This window comes from Odocoileus virginianus, chromosome 10 (genome assembly GCF_023699985.2).
Source record: "Odocoileus virginianus isolate 20LAN1187 ecotype Illinois chromosome 10, Ovbor_1.2, whole genome shotgun sequence".
Lineage (NCBI taxonomy): Eukaryota > Metazoa > Chordata > Mammalia > Artiodactyla > Cervidae > Odocoileus > Odocoileus virginianus.
In genome coordinates, this window is record NC_069683.1 from 52,985,720 (window position 1) to 53,007,348 (window position 21,629).

At 45.1% G+C, this 21,629-nt stretch overlaps 1 long non-coding RNA gene across 6 annotated transcripts in view; it reads right to left on the bottom strand.

Annotated features, from left to right (window-relative positions):
* Positions 1-7,071: 7,071 nt before the first annotated feature.
* The window catches only part of LOC110130341 (uncharacterized), a 131,370-nt gene continuing 116,812 nt past the window's right edge, over positions 7,072-21,629 (bottom strand). For 5 of the 6 annotated variants that reach the window (XR_011490034.1, XR_011490038.1, XR_011490037.1 and 2 more), the window contains 2 exons: positions 8,884-9,095; positions 7,072-7,387 (listed from right to left, as the gene is read on the bottom strand). This is a non-coding gene — a long non-coding RNA (uncharacterized lncRNA). Of the gene's footprint in view, positions 7,388-8,883; positions 9,096-10,145; positions 12,294-15,029; positions 15,158-21,629 lie in introns of those variants that run through there. The other variant, XR_002311824.2, reaches the window with a different exon arrangement.

The window sequence follows — 21,629 nt, forward strand, 5'->3', positions numbered from 1 at the left end:
GCTGTCAGTGAAGTTTTTGATTTGTGATGGAAATAGGGGAGTCATAAAGTATTTTGGTGACAGCTCCTTGATTAGGCAGCATTGCAGCAAAACAAGTTGTCACAATAAAACTGATTAATCAAGTTGTCAGAGTAAAACAAATTAATGCCACAAAAACTTTGCTAGAAATTACCTCCATATCTTAGGGTGTTTGACTGATGGATTCCTTCAGTTAGCAGAAAATTTCCATCTCATGAGCACATCCAAGTCTGCACTTGGGATGTGAGTTGGGCCAGCCACCTTTTAGCAGAGAGGCAACTGAAAACCAAGAGACTTATTTGGAGAATACAGTTATGGACTTGATCTTCAGAGATATTTTCTTCCTGCCTAACTACTTTGGAGACTATTAGTACCAAAATATAATCTAAAGCTATAAAGTTTCAATGCAAAATAAGTACAAAGGCCATTGCTATAATGTTACCAGTGGGTCTGGATTTTCAATTTTTTTAATATTTAATCAGTCCTCTGGCTGGAAGGACACTCTGAATTTTTCTTATATATTTCTCTGACTCAAAAAAAGACTTTGCCCATAATGGAGACGTAAGTCACAGGACCTGTCTACCACAGTTCATTGTAACACAGATGGTGATACGTGGCTATACAGAGCCCCCTCCCCTCACAACTAGAGACTGAACCAGGAGTGGGTATGGCCACTGATCCTGCTATAAAATGATGACCTGGACCAATCGCATTCCATCTTTCAAGGCTTTAACCAGGATATAGAATGGGCTGGTTAACCATGGGATCTGAAGGTGAAAAAGCATCCTAACATAATGCAGTGTCACTAACTGTCACAGCAATCCAAAGTTATAACCGAAAGCTTTTATGTCGAGAAAAGATACAGGCCAGGGCAGGAAGAAGTCAGTGGGGCAGCAAAAAGACAAAGAGGCAGTAGGCCATTAAAGAGTTAGAACCAACACCAATCACTTGGGAATCCTCCATTCCAGGAGTATCTCCAGGTTCAATTCCAGTTTGTCTCAGAATAAAAACCGCTCTACTTGATAAAACTGGAGTTTCTCGCAAACACTATAACAAAGGAAAGGGGACCAAAAGAGAGTGAGTGGTGTTCAAACCATTCATCAAGAACAGATCACTCAGCATGCCATACCAGAGAACTTCGACTACGCATCACACCATAACATATGTCAACTGGTGCCAGTATATGGGAGCTCTACTACAGTGCCAGACATTGCAAATTGCCTCTGCACAGGAAGAAAGGGTTAAAACACAAAACATTGTCTCTGGGGTATTCCCACTAGAAGCTGATAACTGTAACTGAAGAGGGTTGATATTGATGCAGCAAAACCATCAGTGGGCTCCTTTCTTTGAAGGCATTGGGCACAATACTTCTTTCTCTGATAAAACATCACCTTAAGGAGACTATGGCCACACCACCTTTGAGGGCAGAGACCCCCATCTTGGAAGGGAGAAATGATAAAGTAGAAAGAAATAAAGATATTGTGACCAGGTCTAACCCCAAATAATGTCCTAGGATTATAAAAAAAAAAAAAAACTTTGTCCTTTCATCTTCCAAGGGAATAAAGGGTCACTACCTACACAGATTTGTGCTCACACACATATTTATAGTACAAATTATTTAAAATGAAACATGATGTAAGAATATATTTGAGTTCAAAAAGTTGAACTATCAAATATCAGATATCCCAATCATCCTGAGCAATGTTCTCCTAAAAAACAATAAAGCAATGAGGTTTTCAATGCTCTAGTGAATACATGTGCTGTGTTTACTTGCCCAGTCATGTCCAACTCTTTGCGGCACCATGGACTGTAACCTGCCAGGCTCCTCTGTCCATGGGAATTCTCCAGGCAAGAATACTGGAGTGGGCTGCCAAGAATACCCTCCTCTAGAGGATCTTCCCAACCCAGTGATCAAACCCAGGTCTCCCGCATCACAGAAGGATTCTTGACTGATGAGCCACCAGGAAAGCCCAGGGAATACATATGTTTCATCTATTCCACTACTGCTGTGCAAATCAACACAAAGCCCACAAAACACTGGAAGTAAATCTGGCAACTAGAAGGTACAAGTTAGAGCAAATGTGCTACCTCCTTTGGAGAGGTGATGGGGCCATGGAGTGCAGGATCAGAGTTGGGGAAAGTTTAGAATAACTCCAATCTGCACGATTCTTTACAGTTCATAATCCTGTCTCACCCACATCAGCTCATTTTGATCCTCCTCGGTACAATCCCCAAAAATTAGATCCTATTATTACTCTCATTATCTCCACTTTATAGCGAAGAAAACAGGCTTGTAGAGATCAAAAAGATTTCCTGTTCAGGAAAGGCATCCTCTGCTGGCAGCCAGACCCTTCCAAACCACATGGGGCAGGATACTTTTCAAAGCCTGGTCTGGTTACATATGATCTAGCTAGGACCCCAAGCAGAGGTCACAGCTGGCATTGGGACCTCAGCCTGGCAGCTCTGGCAGTCTCTAACCCCACCCTGGGTGACTGCTCCTGCCTGCCTGGAAAGTCACCACCACTGAAGCCCGTGCACCAAACTCTATCCCTGCCATACTCAGCTTCTGGCTAAAATGCAGTCTGGTCCTCCATCCTCATTCCTTCCCACCCTCACCCTTCCTTCCACTAATGCCCTCCTGCTAAACACAGTCCTCTGAGCCCAGTGGAACCCTCATTAAAATGCCCCTTCTGCCCCCTAGCTTTAATGACATCTGAATTTGTGTCTTTCGAGATGACTTCTGCAGCTAGGAAGCAATGGCCCTCTTTTTGATGCACTGTTTCCTAAACCTGACCATTGTTTCATATCTTCTTGGCTTTGGGTTTTTGTTTTGTTTTGTTTTGTATTGGAATAACCTCAGATATGCAGATGACACCACCCTTATGGCAGAAAGTGAAGAGGAAATAAAAAGCCTCTTGATGAAAGTGAAAGAGGAGAGTGAAAAAGTTGGCTTAAAGCTTAACATTCAGAAAACTAAGATCATGGCATCTGGTCCCATCACTTCATGGGAAATAGATGGGGATACAGTAGAAACAGTGGAGGACTTTAATTTTTTGGGTTCCAAAATCACTGCAGATGGTGATTGCAGCCATGAAATTAAAAGACGCTTCTCCTTGGAAGGAAAGTTATGACCAACCTAGATAGCATATTATAAAGCAGAGATATTACTTGCCAACAAAGGTCCATCTAATCAAGGCTATGGTTTTTCCAGTGATCATGTATAGATGTGAGAGTTGGACTGTGAAGAAAGCTGAGCACTGAAAAATTGATGCTGTGGTGTTGGAGAAGACTCTTGAGAGTGAGTCCCTTAGACTGCAAGGAGATCCAACCAGTCCATCCTAAAGGAAATCAGTCCTGGGTGTTCATTGGAAGGACTGATGCTGAAGCTGAAACTCCAGTACTTTGGCCACCTCATGTGAAGAGTTGACTCATTGGAAAAGACCCTGATGCTGGGAGGGACTGGGGGCAGGAGGAGAAGGGGACGACAGAGGATGAGATGGCTGGATGGCATCACCCACTCGATGGGCATGAGTTTGAGTAAACTCCAGGAGTTGGTGATGGACAGGGAGGCCTGGCATGCTGCGGTTCATGAGGTGCAAAGAGTCGGACATGACTGAGCGACTGAACTGACTGACTGATAGTTGCTTTACAGCAAAGTGAATCAGATATATGTATACATACATCCCTCTTTTTTGGCTTTTCTCCCTGTTTAGGTTCACCACAGAGCACTGCGTAGAGTTCCCTGTGCTATACAGTAGGTTCTCATTAGTATCTATTTTACACATAGCACTTAGTCACTCAGTCGTGTCCGACTCCTTGCGACTCCACGGACTGAAGTCCGCCCAGCTCCTCTCTCCGTGGGGACTCTCCAGGCAAGAATACTGGAGTGGGTAGCCTTTCCCTTCTCCATGGAATCTTCCCAACCCAGGGATCGAACCCAGGTCTCCTGCTTTGCAGGTGGATTCTTTACCATCTGAGCCACCAGGGAAGCCCTGCTAACATAAAACCCCAGGGTTCGAGATTTTGGGAAAGGATGAGTGTGTCACGGGAGAAAACCAGAAGCCGAACTTCAGGAGGCAGACTAGCAAAGGAAGGATTTCCAAAGAGAAGTTCCATGGCTTCCTTCCAATCTAACTTGAGCCCCAAGTATACATAGTAGTGTATGTCAATTACACATAGTAGTGTACATCAATCCCAATCTCCCAATTCATCCCACCCTCCCCTTTGCTCACACTGTTCCCTCTGCCTGATGCTCTTCCTGCCACTCTGTGCCACCCTCATTCCCGACCCTTATCTTCCTCTCAAGCACTAACTCATCTTCATGTCTCTGGGTATCCTCTTCTGACCACTTCCTTCTACCATAGCTCTGCTCTGCATAAGGTTTCGCAGTGTTCTGCTATTTTAAGTCAATCCTTTCTTTTGTTACCATCGAGTTACTTTCTTTTTTTATTAGTTTATCTTTTTGATATTTGATTAATCTAGTTTATCTTTTTATCAAAGGCTAACATGTACATAGTGTAAAGAGTAAATAATTCTGTAAGGCTTCGCCACACTCTGCATTTAACTTCCCACTCCCAGAAGGTGATCACTTTCAACTCTCTTACCTGATCTTCTCTTGAATGTATTCCTGTGTCACTAAATAACCTGCTTGCAAGGCTACTTTTAAAAACTTTCAGATTCTGTTGACTCATCTGGAAGATGAAGATGTAACTTCCGCCCCTCCTCTTGGTCCCGCCAGGTATATGCACACTTTCCCACTCCTGTGCCTTTCCTCTATCCCTGCAGAGCCAGAAGGTAAGTTTGGTTAGGTCAACATTTAGTTTCTACATCACTGTGATTGCATATATGTTCTTCACAGCTAAGCCATTTGTACACTATTATTGTTTTTCCATTCCTGCATATTTTGCTTCCCCGGGCTAAATAATGGTCTTGTTGGTTTTCTATGTACTTCTCACTGATTTACCTCAAGTTCTCCTCCAACTGTATGAATTTCTTCTCAATACATTCGAACGCATTAGGTGTTCTGTTAACTTTCTGTTTTTGGAGAAGTCTCCTGGCTGCAACTTGAACTTGTTCTCCATGCCTGCTACACATCTGCCATCTTAGACCCTCCTTGCACCACTATGCTGGGTATTTCCTTCACCTCGGTTTTGTGTTAGAGCCTGTTACTTAAATCCCACACCTCTGTTTTCCTTAGATTACTTCCTCATCTTGGTAAGTGCATTCTTTAGTTGCCTCCGTAGGCAAGAGAGTGCACAGGGAAGAAATTTTGTGTGATCTTGAATCTCTGGAAATATCTTTATCCTACCTTCATATTTATTGATTCTTTGAGTATAGAATTCTCGATGGGAGATTATTTGCCACTCAGATTATGTAAGTGTTACTCCGTTGTCCTCTAGCTTCAGGTGTGGCTGTCCTTGATGTTCTGAGATTTTATAGCACTGACCCAGTGTAGCTCCTGTTGCATTCATTATGCTGATTCTGGAAATCCAAGTCACTCATTTGGAGGAATTTTTACTGAGCCTTTTTTTTCAGTGATTCTTTTTTTCCCACCTGACTTATTTCTTCCAGAGTTCCCATTACTCAAATTCAGATCTCCTGGAAGCCTTTCACTTTGCTTTCCTCTTTCCCATGTCTGCCTTTATCCTCTGCTCCAAGGAGATTCTTGCCTGGAGAATTCCATGGACAGGGGAGCCTGGTGGGCTGGAGTCCATGGGATCACAAAGAGTCAGATATGACTGAGTGAATAAATTTCAAGAAGACTTGCCCAACTTTATTATCATTCATTCATTCTCTTAAAAAATTTTTGTAGAGTGTCTACTGTATACAAAGTAAAATTCAAGATGCTGGAAATGTTGCTGTTGAAAAAAAAAAAGAAAACTTCCCTTATTGATCATACAGTCTTTGGACCCAACTACTGAGCTTTTGGTTTCTCCTGCCATATTTTAAATTTCCAAGAGCTGTTTGTGATCTCTGAGTGTTCCTTCTTCACAGCATCCTATTCTGGGTTTTGGCTGCACTGTATTCTCTTATCATCTCTTATCTCTTTGAGCATTTTGATAGATTTCTTTGAAGTTTTTTTGCTTCTTATACATTTGCCATTTCCTCAAAGTTGCCTTTGTTTGTTTGTTTTGGTTTATGTCTTTCATGTTAGGTGCTTTCCTCAAATACTTGTATCTGTTTATATGTAAAAGTGGCAAGTTTCAGCATCACTAATCATCAAAGAAATGCAAATCAAAACTACAATGAGATAACACCTCACACCTGTCAGAATGGCTATCATCAAAAAGATAAGAAACAAGTGTGGGTGAGGAGGAAGAGAAAAGGCAACCTTTGTTGGTGGGAATGTAAGTTGGTGCAGCCACCGTGGAAAATAGTATGAGGTTCCTAGAAAAATTGAAAATAGAGCTACCATAGTATAGTGAAGTGAAAGTCATTCAGTCGTGTCCGACTCTTTGTGACCCCATGGACTATAGCTTACCAGACTCCTCTGTCCATGGAATTCTCTAGGCAAGAATACTGGAGTAGGTAGCCATTCCCTTCTCCAGGGGGTCTTCCCAACCCAGGGATCGAACCCAGGTCTCCCACATTGCAGGTGGATTCATTACCATCTGAGCCACCAGGGAAGCCTAGGAATAAAGGAGTGAGTAGACTAGCCCTTCTCCAGGCACTCTCCCCAAAACCCAGGAATCAAATTGAAGTCTCCTGCATTGCAGGCAGATTCTTTACCAGCTGAGCTACCAGGGAAGCCCCAGAACTACCATATGATTCAATAATTGTTTCTTGATATTTATCTGAAGATTTAAAAAAAAACCCATTAATTAGAAAAGATATATGCACCCCTATGTTCATTGCAACATTTACAATAGCCAAGACATGGAAACAACCTAAGTAACCAATCACTGATGAATGGTGAGAATGTGGTGTGCTTACAGGTGTATAAATACCTGAATGTTATTCAGCCATAAAAAGGAAGAAGTCTTGTCATTTGCACAGTATAGATGAAACTTCAGGGCATTATTCTAAGTTAAATAAGTCAGACAGAGAAACAAATACCGTTCGAGTTCATTTATTGTGGAATCTTAAAAGCAATAATAATCAGCTCATTTACACACAGATCAGTGGTTGCCAGAGGCAGGGGGTGAGGTGGTAGCTGCTGTTGCTATGTGCTCGGTTGTGTTCGGCTCTTTGTGACGCCACTGGACTGTGACTCCAGGTTCCTCTGTCCATGGGAATCTCCAGGCAAGAATACTAGAGCAGATTGCCATTTCCTTCTCCAGGGGATCTTTCTGACACAGGGATCCAACTCAGTCTTCTGCATCTTCTGCATTGGCAGGCAGATTCTTTACTCCTGCACCACCTGGGAAGCCTGGGTGGGGTGTAGGGAGTGGAAAAATAGAAGAAGAGGCTCAAAAGTTACAGACTTTCAGCTATAAAGTAAATAAGTCATGGGGGGGTGTAGCGTATAGCACGGTGACTGCAGTTAATAATAATACATGGTGAATGCAGTTAACAATAAGTCTTGCATATCTGAAACTTGCTAAGAGAGTAGATCTTCAAAGTTCTCATCATAAGAAAGAAAACTGTAACTATGTATGGTGACTGATGGTAATAAGATTTACTGTGGTGGTCATTTTGCAATATATACAAGTATTGAATCATTATGTTGTACACCTGAAGCTAATATAATGTTATATCTTAATCATACTTCAATTAAAAAAAAGACATCATACTAAAACTGATTGGAAGCTCTGTGTGTATGCTCAGGCCCACTGACCTTGTAGATCTAGCTCTACTATTCTTGCAGAACCTCTGATATAAATTCCTTTAGGTCTTTTCTTTTGGGCTGGTCAGATTTCCCAGAAAAATCTTAGGACCATTTAATTTTATTAATTTTTACCTAATCCCCTATTTCAATACAGTAATCTCAACTTTAACTGCCCTCTGTCCTTGGTACAGAGACTCCCTGTTTTACCTTACATACAATGAAGATGGACATCCTTCTGGTTACACAGGTAATATAGTAATGGTGATGATAATGACAGTACTAGTTATCTATTGCTGCATAACAACTTACCCCAAAATTTAGCAACTTAAAACAATAAGCATTATCTCCGAGCTTCTGTGAGTCAAGCACATGCCTCCACCCTCAGATCTCTCAGGAGGTTCTAACAAGAAGTCAGCTGAGGCCAGTCCTATCTGAAGTTTCAACTAGGGGAAGATCCTGGCAGTGCCCTGGATTTTATCTTCACTTGGAAGGTATTTCTTAATTTTAGCATTGTTTGCCATCTGGAGAGGCTGAGAAATTCATCAATGCCTGACTCTTTTTTGTTTATCAGTACTTCCCTCAATATATCTCTGTCCTCTTGCATTTCACTATAAGCAACAAGGAAGCACCAGGCAGCACCTTCAGCCCTGTACTTTGAAATCTCCTGAGCTAGATGACTCAGTTCGCTGGGCACATTTTTCACTTTCCACATCACTGTAGGCAATAATATCAAGTTTCTGCCAAGGCATCTCAAAGACCTCCCTTCCTCAAATTTCCATAAAATGTTTCTTATTTCCCTCTGAGACCTCACTGGCAGCATCATCAAAGTTCAGATTTCTATATCTGTTCAACTTAACTTAGGTTTTCGCAAATACACACATCAGAAAATCTTCCCAGGCCTCATCCACTGGTCAATTAGAAATCTACTCCATATTTTTAGGTATTTGTTACAGCATCCGCTCTCATGTGGGACCAAAACCCCTATTAGATAGTTATTGCTGTAAAACAAATTACCCCAAACTTAGCAGCTTAAAGCATTTATTATCTCATCATTCCTGTGGGTCTAAAATCCAGACACAGCTTGGTGGGTGCCCTACCTCAAGGTCTCTCAAGGCTGCCGTCAAGGAGCCAGCTGAGAAGAGAAACCACTTCCAAGCTTTTGCACATCCTGCGAGCAGCCTGCAAGTCCTCATGGACTTTGACACTGAAGACCTCAGTTCTCTGCTTGCTGTCAGCTTGCAGCTTCCCTCGGTTCTCTGCCATCTGGGCATTTCCACAGGGTAGCTCACAACATGGCAATTGGTTTCCCCTGGAGAAAATGAGTAAGAGAGTGAGAGAGGGAAGCCCATGGCTGAATCAGTTTTTTTCATAACCAAAGCCGAGAAGTGACACCATCACTGTTCCAAAATTTTGTTGGTTAGTTGTGAGCCACACTCTGTCCAGTCCACACTCAAGGGGACAGGATTACACAAGAGCATAGATACCAAGTGATAGGAATCTTTGGGGGTCATCTTGGAGACTGTCTACCACAATACTATAACTGAATATAATATAATTATCACCAATAAAAGCAAGACATGAGCCAAGGCATTGAGAAGTCACACAATAACAGAAACACAGAACAGAGAGGAAAGGCCTTCTCTTTAGTGTGAGTGCAAGTCGCTCAGCCATGTCTGACTTTTTGTGACCCTAAGGACTATAGAGTCCATGGAATTATCCAGGCCAGAATACTGGAGTGGGTAGCCTTTCCCTTCTCCAAGGGATCTTCCCAATGCAGGGGTCTCCTGCATTGCAGGCAGATTCTTTACCAGCTGAGCTACCAGGGAAGTCCCTTCTCTTTAGGGTGGTTACTGCCAATTTCACATTGTGGTTTTGCAGTATTCACTGACGCACTGGCTGCTTTGTTGGTTGGTAATGCAAACTTCCCAAGATCTCTAAAATATAATTATGGCTGTTATGCAACAATTTTCACAATATTAAGTTTATGTGAATCAAGTATTATATAACTAGGGGTACTATTAAGATCTGGAGGAGAGAAATATACACTGAGAAGTATAATCATCATACCCATGAAATTCACAGCATAGAAGGAACCTCAGCTTCCTGGGGTGACACTGACAATTCCTGCCATAACTTGTCCAGCTTTCCTGCTTGCCTCCCTCTACTTCACGCTGACATCAGTTCATAGGATTCACCACTGACTGGCGTCTAAGCCATTCACCCATTCACTGGTCAACCACAAAGCACTAATTGAGCACCTGCTGTATGCTAGACCTGCACTACGCACTTGAGAGAATTAGTCATGGTCCCCATTCTTCAGAAGCACACAGTCTGAAGGGGTAGGTGAACATATACAAACCTTTGGGCTGAGTGGATGGGTCCAAAACAATATTCCAGGTGGTGGTCATAGCAAGGGTAAAACAGAACCAAAACTTGTTTCTTTTTAAATTTATGTCCACTATAAGGAAGTGGAGGAGAAAATTCATGGCTGGGATGTCTGTTTGTCTTCATAAATCCCATGAAGATGTTTCTCTGCCTAGGAGCATCAGAAGGCCTTAAGTAGAAAGGTCAGGGAAAACTTTCTCACTCAGACTTGTCTAAAATCAAGCAGGTTGCCATAGAAACCACTCTATTTATTTATTCTATTTATTCTCTTTTTCTGTTCCGATCACGGCCTCTCACTTTCTCCACTAAGCCCTGCTCCTTCTCTGTCATTCTTAGATCCTTGACTGTGCCACTGCTTTTGCCTACAGCATTCCCTCAACCCAATCTTCCTCCATCTTCCCAGCTCCCCCTTCCCTCTCAGCTCAGCTTGGATACTACTTTCTCTGGAAATGCCTTCTATATGCACCACCACCCACTGACCAGAGTGATCCCCATTAGCCTCAGAGTTGTCCCTGCTCTAACATTCTTCATCACTATTCAGTGTCTGCCTCTCTAGATAGCTGGACTGTAAGCTCCTTAAGAACCAGCAAGGCTGTTATTTGTCATCTTTCCAGAACCTAGCAGAGTACACAGCATATGAGAGTGTGCAGTTGAGGAGATGAATGGATAAGTGAACAAAGCATTCTCTCTTCCTGCAAGAGGCTAAATGGCCATTTGATGGGAGTGGCATAGAGAAGATTCTGGATGAGGCTTTCTGGAGAAAATCTTCTGGATGAAGATTCTGGATGAGGGTTGGGGCTTTCAGGTGGACGACATGAACTTTTTGCGCCATTCCAACTCTACAGTTTTAGGATATATCAAAGGATAAAGCAATAATAATCTCATTCTTCCTCTATCTGCTCTTTTAAGTACATATTAAAATCTAATAACTTAGTATCTTTGTAAATCAACGCCAAACAAGACCAAGTACAAATGAAATGATCTTTTATTAAAGATAGATTTGAAGGGTCAACTGTAACTACTGGTTTCTTCCTTTAGTTTTGCTCTGAAAAGGTAAATAAGGTGTCTGATGGAGGGGAAGACCCTCCTAGAGTCCATGTTCTGAGCTGAATTTTGACTCACCCTTTAGTGCCTGAGCCTCCCTACCGGGGCCGCACTTGCAGGATGGTTGTTCGTACATGATTTGGCTCATAGCCAACCTTGAGAACTCAGTGAACACTATGAAACTTCCCCCTAAATGCACATAGACACATATATTTAGAAAGTTGCTCTCTATTCATCTCCCTTGAGATCATACAGACCTCAGGTTGAGACACCCGGCCTAGCATGAAGCAGTTACCAAGGTTTTATGTTCCTGAGAACATAGGTCACCAAAAGCACTGCCTCTCTTTCCTTCTCAAATCCTAGGGGTGACAGCAACCAATGCAGATCTGACAGCCACCAGCCTCACCAGCCACTGGCAGACACTGAACGATCTGGAAAGTCCAGATTACAAACTCCTTGAGCTCTGGATCTATCTGTTCAGTGTGGGATCTCAAGTGAAAACACAGGAAGAGGGAAAGACCAATAGAGAGTTCAAAGAAAGAGAGACGTGAATGAGGAAAGACAGGATACAGAGACAGCCTGAAGTGGGTACCAGTGTTACCCAGAGAAAGAGATGGCATCCTGGGAACCAGGGGCCAGGATGGGAGCTTGGTTGCCTCGGGCATGGCCTCCCCGCAGTGGCCCCCCAGCGCCCGCAGAGCGGCCGTGAGAAGAGGCAAAGCTGGACAGCTGAAAAACTGTTCAACTTGTTGGCATGTTAATCAATAAGAACCAGCATAACATTTGTGCTTTGCATCCCTCTTATTTACACAGAAGACAAACTGAAGAAAACTCTATTTCTTCAGCCTTAAATATTTTCTCCCCGGAACCAACCTCCTTCAAAACCACAGCGATATGGTGAGTGGGGAGATGAAGCACTTGGCTATGCTATACTTAGCTCTGACTCAAAGACCAGCTCTTCAAGCTCTTTGCTTGCTCCTTCTCTCCAGCTGGTTTCAAGAGCAGCAAAACGCTCCAATTAAATCGCCAAGAATTTGCAGTCTCCTGTTGAGGCTTCTGATGTTTCTTATTCTGGAGCCTAGAAGAGTGGTTGGGAAGAGAAGGACAGCAGCTCTGGGGCAGAGGTCAAGTTCAGTCCCCCTTTACCCCTCCCTCCCAGAGCAGATAACCCTCAGACCACCCTACCCTGGCCAATACCAGGGTGATCCTGCCCTGACTTCACCTCAGGGCTTCTGAAGGCTTCTCTGACCCCCGCAGGCCAGGGAGATGGAAAATGAAGCAACAGTGGTTAAGAGTATCAGACAGACCCAGTTTTGAACCCCAGTCTGCCTCTTACCACCCCCTTATCTCCAGTTACTTAACTTCTCTAAGTTCCAGCTTTGTTATCTGTAAAATGATCTGGATAATACCTGCCACCTAGGGTTGATGTGAGTACTACCTGTGACAATGCAGGGAATGCATCTAGCATAATATGTGTTGCATGGTAGCAACTCAGCAAACATCAACCACTATGATTAAACGTTCCTCTCTCTCCAGCTCCAGCAAAACACTGAATGAAGCCTGTATGCTGAGAAGGGGGTGACAGAGGATGAGATGATTGGATGGCATCATCGAGTCAATGGACATGTGTTTGAGCAAACTCCAGGAGATGGTGAAGGACAGGGAAGCTGGGTGTGCTGCAGTCAGACATGACTGAGTGACCGAACAAGAACAACAAAGCCTCTATGCTGGCACTTAACCACACTGGGTTGAAATGGGCTCATTTCACCACTCCTCAGAAAAAAGCCTACTCCAACTCTAGCACCTGCCTTACCATGGGCACTCCATGAGTGTTTGACACATAGTGATGTTAAGAGCCAGAAAGGAGGGACATCCTTGGTGGTCCAGTGGTTACGAATCCACCTTTCAATGCAGGGGACACGGGTTCAATCACTGGTCAGGGAACAAGCCACAGGGCAATGAAGCCTGTGTGCCACAGCTACTGAGCCTGTGTGCTCAGGAGCCCACACCACAACCGGAGAGAAGCTCTTGGGCCGTGTAGAGAAAGAGCAAATTAGCCAAGATGGTGGTGGTCAGGCTCGCTCGCCCCACATTGTGTAAATATATGGTTATGTAACATCTGAGATCACATTGCACTGTGCATGCACACACGCACCCGCTTGGCCATGGGCGGCTCTTGTTCCGTAAACATATATAAGCTCCACCTGAAAAAGCCCTTGCTCCAGGGCTGTGCCTGCTGGGTCAACCACAAGAGGAGAATACAGCATGTCTGCTGCTGCCACAGCCACTGTGCCAGTCAGGAGAGAATAAATATGCCTGCAGTTCCTACGGCTCCTTGAGTTTTCACAATTCCAGCTTCCCGCTCATACCCTGCCTACCCTGGGTTCAGTGAACAGTGAGATATAGCAAGACAGGCCACAAGAAAGATCCTTGTGCAGCAACTAACACCCGACACAGCCACATAAGTAAATAAGTAAATATTTTAAAAATAATAATAATAATATTTTTTTAAAGCTAGAAAGGAAAAAGTCACAATATCTCTGGCCACTAAAGTCCCACACCAGGCAATCCTCAGACACCAGCTGGGTTGTCCCACAATTTAACTCAGTTCTGACACTACCTGGAGACAATATCAGATTCCACAGGTTAAGGGTTCATTCCTACAAGACCTCACACACACACCCCACTTTAAGCCCCAATCACAAGTCATCTGTGCTTTCTGACAGGCTGGCTATAAATCACAGTTTCCCTTGACTCCTTCCTAGGGTTCAACTGATTTGCTAAAGCAGCTTCTAGAACTCCGGAAAACAGCATACTTACTAGATCACCATTTTTGTATAAAAGGATGTAACTCAGGAATAGGCAGATAGAAGAGAAGTGTAGGGCAAAGTATAAGGGAGGGACCCAGAGCCTCCACGTCCTCTCCAGGTGTACCATCTCCTGGCATCTCCACTTGTTCGCCAGCCCAGAAGCTCTCTGAATCCCATACTTTAGGAATTTTTTTTATTTTTTTTTTTTTTTTTGCCACCTCTTGCTGCATGCGGGATCTTAGTTTCCAGTCCAGAGAATGAACCCGTGCCCCCTGCTTTGGGAATGCGGATTCTTAACCGCTAGGCCACCAGAAGTCCCTCCATACTTCAGAGATTTTTATGGAGGCTTCACTGGGTAGGTATGGCTGATTAAATCATTTGTTGACAACTGATTCCACCTCCAGCCCCTCTCTCCCCCTCCCCAGAGACTGGGAGATGGGGGGTAGGGCTAAAAGTTCCAGGCCGCTAATCACTTGGTCGGTTCCCTGGCAACCAGTTCCCATCCTGTGATATCTAAGGGCCATTCAAAAATTACCCCATAACATAAACTCAGGTGTGATTGAAGGGGGGCTTGTTATGAATAACAAAAGACTCTTTTTCATTTATGACTCATCGCTGAGGAAATACCAAGGCTTTTAGTTGCTCTGGGCCAAGAACAGGAACAAGGCACTTATTATCATAAATCACATTACAGGAGCATACTACACATAGGGTCAGTTCACATCTTCCTATCTGTATGGATGCAGAAGAGAGCTGTGGAACCTACTCAGGCTTCTGGAATTTTCTCTGTAATATGCTGTTCTTTCTGGTTTGTTCTCTCTGACTTGCCTATTCAACCCCTTGCCCTTTAAACTAAATGGGTCACGTGGGGAAGGGACCCCTGCCTCCAGTTAAGAGGTCTGTGAACTTGCTGAAACCTTCAGCCATCAGCTGAGGCAGAATTAACATTTGTTAATTCTCAAGCCAGTGGTCACGAGCCCTCATCTGCATGGGTTATAACATACCCTGTGTTGTCTTCAAGGCAGAAACGGCCCTAAGAACCACTCAACCGGCTCCAGGAAATAGCTAAATGGCAGGTCAAATTGCCCATAACTTTGACGAGGAGGACGGCTGGATGATTCCGGCGCCTCTCTGGGGAGAAATTAAATTCAGAATCCACACGTCAAGAAAAGGAATCATAAAAAAAAAAAAAAAAAAAAAATCCCCGATGCAGAATTTACATCCTGCCATAAAACAGGGAAGGACTCAGGATGCAGAGGGATCCTTCTGTTAGCAGCGCGCGTTTGTCAGAAAACACCTCCCTCGCCCTCGGCTGGACCAGACTGTTTGCTTTCAGACGATTCCTGTCAAGGCCAGACAACCCAGACATTTGCAATTATAGCATATCAATTTGTTTTTAAATTATCAGGTTGCCGGGAAGAGTCGGCTCCCTGCCGGAAAGAGGCTGCAGGGGGCTTCCGGGCGGCAGCCCCGCGTTGCGCGGCCACCACCCGCCCGCCCGAACGCTAAGGGCTGAGACGTCTGCGCCTGCAGCCCGCGCTGGGCCCCACCCGGCTGGGCCAACTGAGGTGCCGCCCCTCGCTCACTCCAGGAGCTCGGGGCCTGCGAATGCCCCACCCGGCTGGCCTCCATTCCGTCACAGAGTCAGACTCCCCGCGCATGGAGGGCTCCAGAGAGCACCGTGATAGAGTCAGAGGACTGGCGAGGAGACTTTACCCCCGTACTACATGGTGGGCGGCGAGGACAAACCTCACCTTTCAAGGTTTTCTTAGCTGTCGCTCCCTCCCCAGCCCTTTCATCACCACTGCCCGCCTCTCCTCAGGATTCTCCTCCACAGAGAAATGGCGGCTTCGCCCTGAATGCGTTCTCGTGCGGGTCTCTGATAGGGGCTGGAGGTCAGCAAAGTCGTGTGAGCTTCTCTCTCGGTGGGGGTTGAGGGGTGGTCAGAGCAGCTGTTGTTTCCTGGGTGGAGGAAGCGATGTGGGTGCTTCAAAGGCACTAAGGCCTTCCTCCTCCAGAGCCAGCTACAGCCAGCCTCCTCTCGATTTTCTGAGGGGCAGACGCACCTGGCTCACAAGAATTTGTTGTTTTGTTGTTGTTTTTTTTTCGAAACTCATATATTCATTTTAGCTCTGGGACTTGGACCCCTGTTCCTTGTGAAGCAATTATCCTGGCCTTTCTATGACAAAGAATCCTTTCTCTCTTTCCTGAGTCAACTCGTTATAAAGGGCCTCCAAATGTCCCTGGGCTTCCCTGGTGGCTCAGGCCATAAAGAATCTGCCTGCAATACAGGTGACCCAGGTTCAATCCCTGGATTGGGAAAATCCCCTGGAGGAGGGCACGGCAACCCCCTCCAGAATTTTTGCCTGGAGAATTCCACAGACGGAAGAATCTGGCAGGTTACAGTTCATGGGGTCACAAAGACAGACTGAGCGACTAACACAAACACGCAAATACCCCTGCCTGAGCTCTCTAGGACAATGGAGCCAGGCTTCCGGAAGTCACTTATCATGATTGTGGGTGAGGGTAAGGACCATATCAGTTCATTCTGCAGCTCATACAAACTGAGGCATCTCCAACATCCCTACATCATGCGATCCCCTTTTGCAGAGTCCTGCTGCTCCCCTGCCAGCGCAGAAGCCAAAGCAGCCCCAGAACCTTAGAAAGAAGCAGCCTTTCCAAGGAAGGTGGGAAGTATGGTAGCTGACAAGACCCAGAAACACCTCTAGTGCCAGATCACATGGGTTTCCAGACCAGAAAGCCCACCAGATGACCAGACAGAGCTCAGATCACCAGACAGAGCCCAGTGAATGCCTGGGAATGTCAGAGATCTGAGAGGCTATCATTCCTTACTATCAGCTGCTGCACCTTCATTGTGGTTTTAATTTTTGAGATGCTGAGTTCTCCAGAATTCTCTTCCAGATTATTTCCCTGCTCTGGAGAACCTGGGTGTTAAAAAAAAAAAAAAAATTTCTGTCTCTACTGAGCCTTTTCTTCATCAATTATACATAGTCTAGTGCCTGACATCTTCAGAGAAAATTTCTCTATTACCCATACTCTGAAAATCCATTTTGTCCCTTCATTTTTTCATTAAGTCTCTAGAAAATAACACTACTAAAATAACTTACTTTGCTTACCCTCCAAAACCCAGATTGCATGCTCAGAACTCAAATTATCTGCTGCCAAAGTCTCCAGGGACCTCTTTGTTGTGAAATCCAGTGTTCATCATGATGTTGGCTCCTCCTGGTTTTCCTCTGCTGCTCTGGCTGCCTGCTATCATAGGGTGACCATGTGAGTTTCATCTAACCCAGGGCCCTTGAGAAAGTGTAAGGGGCAGAATAAACTGTCATGTGGACACAACAGGCATAAAGCAGAACTAACCACTTGCAAACCAGGACATATGGTCATGCTTTTCATCAGTCTCTTCGCTGGCTTATCTTTCTCTGCTTATCCTTAAAGGCCAGTGTCTCTCAGGACACGGTCCTTAAATCCTCCTCTTTTCCTTCTGCACACATCTCTCAAGCAATCTCTTTCATTACCAAGACTTTCAATATCATTTAAATGCTAATGATTTTCAAGTCTCTATATCTCGAGTTGTGGTAGGCAGCCTCAAAGAAGACACCAATGGCCACTGAGTCCTCTATTCACACCCTGTGCAGTCTTCTCCATCAGTATATCAAGGTCAGTCTGTGTGACCATTAGGATGTGGGAAGTTATGGTGTGTGATTCTGAGGATAGATCAATAAAGACATTGCCATTTCTGCCCTGCTTTCTTAGATCGTTTGCTCTGAGGGATCGTTTGCTCTTAGATCTTTTGCTCTCAGTTCTCTGGTTGTGAAGACACTCAAACCTCCACCTATGGATAGCTCCATATGATGAGAATTTCTGACCTCTTGCCAAGAGCACCAGCTTGACAGCCATCTTGAACAACATCCTCCAGCCTAAGTTGAAACTCCATATAACCACAGCCCTGAGCAGCATTTTGCCTACCACCCAGTGAGAAATCTCCAAGCTAAGGCACTGCTCAATTCTTCATTCATGGAAACTGAAATAAAAAATTTATTATTATTTAAGCCATCAATCTGAGGACAATTTACCATAAGCAATAGGTGGTGCTGGTGGTGTTATTGTTCAGTCACTAAGTCATGTCCGACTCTTTGTGACCCCATGAACTGCAGCACGCCAGGCTTCCCTATCCATCACTATCTCCCTGAGTTTGCTTAAACTCATGTCCATTGAGTCAGTGATGCCATCCAACCATCTCATCCTCTGTCACCCCTCTTCTCCTCTTGCCCTCAATCTTTCCCAGCATCAGGGTCTTTTCCAACGAGTTGACTCTTTGTGTCAGGTGGCCAAAGTATTGAAGCTTCAGCATCTGTCCTTCCAATGAATATTCAGGACTGATCTCCTTTATGACTGACTGGTTTGATCTCCTTGAAGTCCAAAGGACTCTCAAGAGTCTTTTCCAACACCACAATTTGAAAGCATCAATTCTTTGGTGCTCAGCCTTCTTTATGGTCCAACTCTCAACAGATGAATAACTTCATTCTTTCTCTTAAGCCTTGTAGCCACATGCCTAGATGTCTTAGCTCTGTTCTCTAATATCCCAAAGACAACTCAAATTTAACACTCCTGAACTACACACACTTTCCCTCCATCACCTTCTTCCCAAACCCACTTCTCCACCTGCTCCCCATCTCACTGAATGGTGGTGGCATCTTACAGTTACTGAAGCCAGAAACCCAAATATCATCCTTGCCTCCTGTCTCTCCTTCCATGTATTATCCATCATCAGTTCTGACAATTGATTCGTCCGTCTAAGTAAATATCTCTTAAATCCATGTACCTCTCTCCAGCTACTTCAATTCAGACCATCATCATCTCTCTTCTAAGTTATCACAACAGCCTTCTTAGCTGGATTCCTTACTTGTTTTTACCTTCTTCAACTCAAGTTCTTAAGAAAACATTTCAACCACATCATGTGTCAACCCCTATTTAAAACCCTGCTATGGCATCACCATGCCCTTGGAATAAAACCCAAGCCACCGTCACAGCTCACAGAGCCCTATGAAATGTCCAGCCTCCAGCCTCCTGCTTTGCCATCCCACCTGGGCATGCCTTTCCGTACACATTCTCTTCTTCTACCTGGAAACAATACCATTTCCCTCCAGACTCATAGCTGTCACCAGACTGACTCTTACTCATCTTCCAGATTTCAGCCCGAAAGTCGCTTCTTCCAGAAGCACTCCCTGAACAATGCTCACCACATTAGGTCTGACTGCAGCCTAGTTCTCCAGGAGGCAGAGCTGGAGACAGAGGTGAACACGCAGGAGGTTTATTAGAGGATGCTCTCCCAATCAACACCTGTGGGAGAGAAGGGAGGAGAAGTGGGCCGAGGGAGATGCTGAGCTGTGATACAGCCCCCCAAGAGGCCTCAGCTGATCTCACAGGGATTCTGTGACTCAGATGACCCTTCAACTGTCCCAAGCTGGGGCATGGGGTTGGGCCTTCATACACACAATCCATCAGTCATTGGATGTGGCTACCCTGAGAAGAAGCATTATCTGGGACCAGACGGCTCTCCCCAGAGATAGGCACCTCCACAGGGCGCCCACGGCTGAAGGTCCTCCCAGCTCCCAGCAGCTGAGGGGGTATGTCCTTGGTCTCTATTTGGGACTCTCCAAGAACCTCTGCTGTTTCCTCCTGTACCCTGAACCCACTCACACAGCCCTGTACATTGCCTGACTCCATTCTCTGCCTTCTAAGCACAGTTCACACCTTTTTCAACTCTCCAGCCCAGCACCTAACACTATCTGACATACAGTAAGCGCTTTATAAAATAGTGTTGAATTTGAAGAAGAGGGAACAAAATTTGTTCCCAGGTCCCTGGAAATACTCCTTCCCTGAGCTGCCACCTAGGCTTCCACCTGAGGCATGATCAGGTGGCCCTCCTAAGGTGGGTCTTTTCCCAGAACAGACAGTGGAACCAGCCCTGAACCCTGGTGGAAGATGTGTGGGCACTCTCCCCGCTGCTGGGTCAGCTATTAACCCCTGGAAACGCAGAGCTGGAATTAACAAGTCTGATGCAGTCAGATGCCCCAGAGGAATATTTTTTTTCCTCCTCATTTTATTCTCACTTATTAAATTTTAAACAGCCCTTGAAGACTCCAGCCTAACACAGAAATCAAACACAACAAAACAATGTGTTTGTTTCTTATTAGTACGACAGAGCGGACAGCATTGCTCCAGCCAAGCTGTGAGGTGTGGCAGAAAAATCAACCATCTTCCTCATGTCTCCAGTGGGCCCAGCATTCCCCACAGAGGTCAAGACCCCAGCTCCTGGGAACCCCAGCTGCCTGCACACAGATTCACCTGCAGGCTGCTGCCAGGACAGGCCAAGAGCCTTCAGGTAGCTTCTGCTGCAAGGGAAAGCCCAGTTGGGGGAAAGGAGGTTGTGCCCCAAAATAGCTCACTACAGCCTGGGTTCTCCAGCATCAGCTCTATGTCCTGCAGCCTTGATCGTTGGGGAAGGGTCTTAAGAACATCCTGTGAAATGGACACAGTGCCCCTAGAGGAGAGTCACGTGCGTCCCCAGGCCTGTCCTGGGGTCACTTTTACTCCTGCCTCCATCATCTCAACCCTCAGCTGGGCCCTGCCACTAGACAAGAGACATTCCATAGCAACTTGCTGTGTGTTTATTTATGTTGGCTGGGTCTTTGTTGCTGCACACGGGCTTATCTCTTGTTGCACTGGGCAGGGGCTACTCTCTAGCTACAGTGCACCAGCTTCTCATTGCAGTGCCTTCTCTTGTTGCAGAGCACAGACTCTAGGCGTGGGCTCCAGGCACATGGTTTTAGTTGCTCCACAGCAGGTGGGGTCTTCCTGGACCAGGGATCAAACCCATGTCCCCTGAAGGCAAATTTTTAACCACTGGACCAGCAGGGAAAGCCCGAAAGCATCCTTTTGGATCCAGGAACATCTTGAGATAATATGAGAACAATTTACATACATCAGTGGCAAGTAAAGTGGGCTTAAATTGGATGATCATATAACTTACCCAAATTAGGACATTTTTGAAAACAAAGGAGAGTGCCATTAATCATTAAGCCAACAATGACACAAATATTGAATCATTATGTTCCACACCTGAAACTAATAAAATGTTTGTCAATTATACCACAATTTTTAAAGAAATCCAATAAGCCAAGACATGAGGAAATTGTGACTGTGTCTAGTTTTAACTCTCCCGTCTCACACCTGAGCTTTCAACCCTTCCCTGACCCTCCCTCCAAGCCTCAGACACCTTTAGCCTCCCCAGGAGGAAAGGGGTGAGGATAGAGTTGCCTGGATGAAGTGCAGGTCAGGACTAGATGTAGTCCAGAGAAGGGACGAGGCCCAAACAGAGGTGGTGCATGCTTCCCAGGAATTTCAAAGGGCATTTCATGTGAAATCTGGTGCAACACAATAATCAAGGCACAACCTTCTGTATGTATGCCCCCTCTGTGATCCCCATAGTGCCAGAAAAGGCAGTTTTGTGGAGAAGAAGGTTCTGAGAAGAGCAGTGGGAGGAAAACCCAAATCAAGCCCCCTCCTATCCCAGTTTG